The 7,222-nt window shown below is 33.3% G+C and overlaps 1 long non-coding RNA gene across 1 annotated transcript; it reads left to right on the forward strand.

Annotated features, from left to right (window-relative positions):
• The first annotated feature begins 2,992 nt into the window (after positions 1–2,992).
• On the forward strand, positions 2,993–4,211 carry LOC116213039. The gene is made up of 2 exons (XR_004157985.1): positions 2,993–3,459; positions 3,531–4,211. It is a non-coding gene; the product is annotated as an uncharacterized LOC116213039 (long non-coding RNA).
• The last annotated feature ends 3,011 nt before the right edge of the window (positions 4,212–7,222 follow it).

Here is a 7,222-nt window from a genome sequence, read left to right on the forward strand (position 1 = left end):
TAATAAGCATAGTAATATCATATTCCCTTAAATTTGACGTTTCCAATTTTTCAAGCTTATTTTCTCGTTAATCTAATTTTCTTTTAAATTAATAGTCAACGGACCAAATGCTTCCAAGAAAAAATTGTTCGGAAAAAAAAAAGAAAAATAAGTAGACGTGTAAGTGAAAGTCGCAAGATTCGAAAAATTGAAAATAAAAAATTCTTTTTATGAGTAAAATGGAACGAATCAGTCTTCCCTGACCTCAAAAGAAAATCAAAATTTTTGGATCCTTACATGAATTTTAGGTGTTTTTCAATTTAAAAAAAAAAACCACATACAAAATGGTTCCTGACACGATCAAAATTAATATTTTTATAGTTTTATTTCTTAAATAATATAAAATATATGTAATATTTATAATATTTAATTTTAATCTAATATCTATAATAACTAATAATGATCTAATATCTAACACTATTATTTAAGTAAGAGTTGGATTTCGTAACAACCTCCATATTTATAGGATTATTGAAAAATTCAAAATAACATTTTATTCTTATTTTCAATATCATACAATTCAAAATAAAATAAAAAATTTAAAGAATAATATTGTCCATTTACAATGTTTGACTCAACCATCCACTTCATCCTTGAAGTTTTGGAGCCATCAATTTCGTCGTTAAAGATTGAATTTCCCCATCAATCTAGTCCCTCAATCCAACCATTGTTTAAAGAGACTCAAACGCATCCAAAAAATAATGTTTAATTAAATTTTTAAAAAATAAAAATAATAACAAAGGATATGGGTAACAGGTTCGGCAATAGTGAATCCCGATGGGACACCTTCCCCCATCCTATTCTCGCCAACCCTCGCCTCCTCTGTCGTTTCCCCTCTTGTTGTTTCCCTCATATCTAAAATGCACCCAACCCCAACCCCACCATCAATATGTGTGTATGCAACCTATTTTTCCCTCATCTGAAGTTTAATCTTTTCCATTCTCTCCCCTTCACTCTCTCTGTTCTCTCAGTCTTACAATTTTCGTTAGTCCCCGTTTTCTCGTAGGCCAAAGAAAGGAATCTACAAATTTTTGGGCTCAAGGATCTCTAACAATTGTTGAAGAGCTCCTTTTTATTCGACCTTAGCTCTGAACCTCTGTAAGTTTTTCACAGGCTGAAGGCCAAGAAAATGGACGATCATGACGATGAGGAAGCAACCACCTCAGATTTCAACACCAACGTCGGAGCGACATAGATGTAGACCACGATTTGACCACCCCGCCTCTGCAAGCGCTCCACCATCAATGAGCACTAAACACCTAATCCCGTTCCAGACCATACCCTTGAAGCATGAGCCCATCGACTCAGACCCCACCTCCGACCAGACATGAAGCACCAGGCCCTCCATGCGACCTTGCCTAGGAGGGAGAGGTGGCTGGCTCAGATGCCTCACCGCCGAGCTCATCTTCCCATTACCCAGAAAACAAATTTTTTAGTTTTTTTTTTCACTTTTTGTTTTTAATTTAACACCCTTTTTTGGATGTTGTTAAGCCTTTTGGACGGAAGGACTAGATTGATGGGGGAATTCAATCTCTAAAGATGATATTGATGGCTCCGAAACTTCAAGGATATAGTTGATGGCCGAGTCAAATATCGGGGACCAAAATGATAGTTTACTCTTTGCTGTATCATCTCTTAAATTCTCAACGTCACATTCTATAATTTTTTTATTTTTTCAAAATTTGTTTCCAATACTTACATTTTCATTTTGAAGTACGTTTTTCGCATGTAATGCAAGTGTCCTCTAATATTTCAAAGTGGAAAAGAAAAATCTACTTATAGTCTACTCTCCCACTCGTATTCCTAGCCCCCACCCCCGTAACTGGTAACCAAAATCTGAAATTCATCTCATGATTCCGTCCTCCCTTTCGCTGGTTTGTCTCCAAGTTGAAGCTCGTTGAAAATTATTTTCTTTTTATGATTTTGGATATAATGTTTGATTTTATAACCGTACTTGTGTTTGGCAGCTAAACAAAGTTTAGCTCAACTCAATTTATTTGAATATAAAGACAAATCAAGCATGCTTTTTGTTGGATGATGGGGTCACAGGGGAAAATGGAGAAAGGCATGGATAGCACAAACGATGGTGCTTGTCAGGCCTTTTTTTTTTTTTCCCCCCTTGGTTTTCCCTTTTCCACTTTGAAATATTAGAGGACACTTGCATTATTCATCGTATTCTGCACATGCATCGTCGTACTCCGCAAATAATAATAATTTTGAATTCCATTTCTTTTTGAATTGGGAGCGCCAAGAAATTATTCAAAAAATCACAATCGTTAGCGGTCAATTTTTCTTTCCTCAAATGGTTTTAAAAGGTTTTTAGTTTAGAAAATTCACCCAAAACTTGATAAAGACAATTTTGTTTGGTTTTCCGATAAAAAAATTTACTTTATCAAACTCAACTCTAATTCAACACTACAATAATTATTATTATCTTTTTCTCCATTTCATAATAATTTCTCACTCATATTTTTTTCTAATTATTTTTGTAATTCATTTTAATATAAATTATCTATTTATTTTTACATCTATATATACATATATATATATATATATATATATATATATATTCACCCATTAATATATTTGTCCATCCATCCGTTTTCACACTTAGAAGTTGGAGAGAAAACATATAAGATCGGGTCCTACCTTGAGAACCCTCTTAGGTTGAACTGATATAGAAAGTTTTGTATATATTGAATATATCACGTGACATGTATTACAAATTAATTATTACTAAACACATTAGTGTAAGTGGTTATAAATTTGTGATGCGGTGACATTTAAAAAAAAAAAACTTACTTGCTCTTAGAAAAAAAATAAAATTGTTTATTAAGTCTTGTAACACAATATCACGTGGCAACTTTCTCGAGCCCTTTAGTTCCCTACTGCAAAATGTAGTCGTCCGTCTTTGCCTAGAAATGAGAAGGCATGTCGAGCAGGACCAGCCCAAGTAAACCCCAAGTCCAGCCCTTCTCATAGGCGCGTCTGGCTCTGGTCAGGTGCGTCAGGCGTTCCTGTCGCCACCAAATGATAACTAAGGCTCTCCTCTCTCTCTCTCTCTCTCTCTCTCTCGATGTGGTGGCTTCTGTCGGCCCTTTCCCTTCTTCTTTATTCTCCTCCCTCTCCTTTTCTGATCGAGCAATGAAGGCACTAGTGGAAGAGATGGCGGCTCCGCGTAGTTGATCTGCGGCGATTTCGAGGCTGGGGTCGAACCCGTGGTCGATTTCGTTGCTAAGGTCACCGTGCTAACTGTTGTTTCAGTAAGGCCTGGAGCTTTTCCATGACGGGCCGTCCCCGTGGCTGCAGTCGTTCCCTCTGTGACGTCTTCGATGTCTCCGCCCTCGATCCATGGTGGAGACGGTATTTGACGGTGCCCCGGAGGTTGAAAAGCCCTCATCCTCTTCCTTTCCATCTTCGGTAAGGTTCGTATGTTGGCGGTCTCCCCCTCCCCTCCGATTCACGCCCTTACCTTCTCAGATCCGATCTAGGACGATGAATGGCGACGCACATGAAGGCAACAACGAGATAATAACGGCGATGGCAGCTTTGCACTATGACCGGCCACGTTTGGCCTAGGTTGGCGACCCTGATCTGCCATGTTCAACCGGAACCGACTGGACCCAACCCCACTCGATTCGACAGCAACGTCATAGAGGCTTTGCCCACGTCTGGCCCGACCTCTCTGACCGATTGGCTTCTCTCCTTTCCCTTCGATGACAGATTATCCTCTTAGCGTCCCGATCTCCTCCCTATTATAGTACTCTTGCCCAACAGGCAAACGATCGCGCCATTAGTCTGATAGTCCTACCTCTCGCCTATAAAGACCAACCTTTTGTGGCTCCCCTGTTGTGATCACTGGTCTGAATCGATCAAGGAGGCTTTGTGCGTCCCTAGTTTGATTACTTAGAGATTTGGCTATTAAGTATTAGATAGATCGATTATTAGTGTTGTTGTGATTATTGGTGGGATTTTGCGATTGGATACTAACCCGGAATACCTTCATTATGAGTGGAATTTAATTGTGAATTTAGGGTGCCTCCATCCTGATTACTATTGGGGTTCACGATGAAATACAGTCAGTAAGTAGCGATTGAAACTAACGGTTTCAATATTGCTAGATACAATTGTACTCTCGTTTATTCTTTAATGTTTCTCGTTTATTCTTTGTAGTTTCTCCATTTCCACTCTCGTAATTTCTAATTGGATATTTTATCCTTACATCTGTTTTTTTTTTGTGGTTAATAAAGGATCTATTCATCCGTTTGATCAAAAAGAGGACATGCAGAGCATCAACCTCATACCAGATTTTGAGCACACACTTTTTTTTCTCTCTCTTCCTCTCTTTTGCGAAGTGTCCTACATATAAACTCTTACCCCTCTTCTCTCTGAGTTTTTGGCCATATTAGACTTCTTTTTTAAAATAATTCTCATAATATACTTCCTTAGAAACTATTTTCCAAAATAGATTTATGTCACTTTCTTTATTATCTTTCTAGTCCCTATAACTTATTGATTCATTTCTTTTAAATTCATTTACAAAAAGCCTAATTATCATGAATGAAAACAAATTTGAATTAAACATATCTTAAAATAAATTTTGCGTAAGTCAATCAATAAAGTTTATGGATGAAACTATAAAATACATGTTAGAATTTTATTAGGGCTTTGTTAAATTAAAAGTATAGGAAATAGATAGCCAGAATGTCTTTATGTAGAATAAAAAGAACTACGAGAATATATACATATTTTTATTTTTTGGATTTACTGGAATATATACTGATAATTGCAAATCAATTGATAGGAAGTATGATTATAAGAAACCTAGGAGATGCTCCGGAATTAAAATTCTTCCCTTTAAAAAGAGTCATATAAAAATGTACAAAATTATCAGAATTAAGATGTATTATCTTTATGTAATTATCATACATAATGAAAAATACGCCAAATTTACAATAAATATGCTCTAAGACATGCATGTACTAACTAAAACTATTCCCTATTGTTTTATTCCCATAATTTTGAATTATTTTCAAAATATCGGATTCTCTATCTAAAATTTTTAATAGTATTTTAAACAATTTATAACTAGAATTTCTCCAATATTCCTATTAATCAAATAGATTTTCTAGCTCACATATGCTTAACGTAACTCGTAAAAGTTTCAAGAGAAATCTTCAGCAATTTTTATATAAAATTTAAATTTAAATTGATGAGAGAAATCTACTAAAAATAATTTATTTGAGAAATAATTACCAAAAAAAATTATTTGAGGAAGGGTGATAATAATAAAATAGATTTTTTAAAAGGTTTTAGATGAAACAAATCAAAAGTCGTAGGACTATACGAATAATCAAAAGAATAGTATAAATCTATTTTGAAAAATAATTTTTGGACAATTCTATTGTGGAAAATAGTTTAAAAAAGAAGTCTAGTATGGGCAAAAACTTATTCTCTCTCTTATGTTTGCTTCCTCTCTCACCTTAATAATTATTTTTCATTTTTTTATAATTTTCAATATTATTAATGTATCATTTTGCATGATTGAGTAAAATAAAAATTCATAAGTTAATTCTTTATTTTATGAAATTCTTATTAGATATCAACTAAAATATTATAGTTCGACGGGCCTATCACGAGTGTAAAATTTAGTACAACTTAATTCAATTAATAGCCAACTTTGTAAGTAGAATGATGATTTAGCGATAAGCTGAGGCTATGGATGCATGCATAGCTATAAAAAAATAAAAAAAAGGGGTCAGATGTCAACCTTATTTACGAATTATTATATATCCTGTTCACTTAATTGTAATATTCATGACGAATTAGCCAAAGAAAAGCCTTATCTCATTGTAATTGTGAAGTGTGTACGAGTTGACAAGGCGAAATCAATGCTAAAGAAAGCTAAGTGCAAAATTAATGTGATGCACGACAGAAAGATGAGGCCAAAGACACGTCAAAAAGCCCCACCTCATTTTTTTTGACAAAAAAAAGTTTTCCATTATCCGAACAGTATCCGCGTAGCAAATTGGACTGCATGTCAGAAAAGAGAACAACTTTTTCCTTTATTGGAATTGACGCGAAGTATTCCATAACAGGGAATTCTTTTGTAGTTTTTGCCCAAATCAGATCTCTTTTGAAAAAACAATTTCTATAATTGACTACTTTGCAAACTAATTTCTATAATAGATTTACATTATTTTATTTATTTATTTACATTTCTCGAAATATTTTAATTTATTTGATTTAAGTCTTTGACTCAATAAAAAATATGTAACATTATTCTTCTTTTACGTATATTCTCAAAACATTTTAATTTGTTTAATTTAAGTCCCAATAGAGGATAGGTGAAAAACAAAAGCATCATTATCATTCATCCTTAATTAAATTCTTAAACGTTTGCTCATTCACAAATCGCCAAGGGTGGGTATGTTTGGTTGAAAAAAATCGAGGATGTAGGTTGATGATCAGTTCTACTTCAATTCCTTGTGTGGTTAATAATCAATTTGATTAGTGACTTACTATAATCTATTTATTCACAGTTCACTGATATTTAATCATAAATTTTTTAAAAATATAATACTAAAATGACTAAATAAAATTCAGTAAAATAACTAAAATCATTTAAATAGTAAAAATAATTAAATATTAAATTAACAAAACTGAAAAATCCACAAAAATCGACTGCAATTTGCTTTTGACTCTTAAAACTTGCCTTTAAATGGCTAACCCGATGAATTTTTATGTAGTTTTCTGTTAAATAAAAAAACGGATATAGTAAATAAAACATAGAAGTATATTTAGGAGTACAAAAATTAGCTTCAATTCACGCTTGACTCCTAAGAATTTTGTCTAAAATAACTGAAGTGGTTAATTTCTATATAGAATTCATCATTTTTTAAAAACTCGATTAACCGATTAACCGAATTAGCAAAACGGCTAATATTTTTTTAATGGTTATTCAATTATACTTTTTTAGAGCATTTTTAAAAGAGTTTAAAGAATAGGGATTGAATTGAAATAATTTCACACAAAGAAGTCTAGATTGAGAATTATTTTCAAACTAAGTCTAATTTGGGAATAAGTTTTAAAAAGAAGTCTAATTTAGAGAAAAACTCATTTCCAGTAGTATGATACCGCCGGCTTTATAGCCGTTGGATTCAACATTTTATTTATTGATCAA

Source organism: Punica granatum, chromosome 7 (assembly GCF_007655135.1).
Source record: "Punica granatum isolate Tunisia-2019 chromosome 7, ASM765513v2, whole genome shotgun sequence".
Classification (NCBI taxonomy): Eukaryota; Viridiplantae; Streptophyta; class Magnoliopsida; order Myrtales; family Lythraceae; genus Punica; species Punica granatum.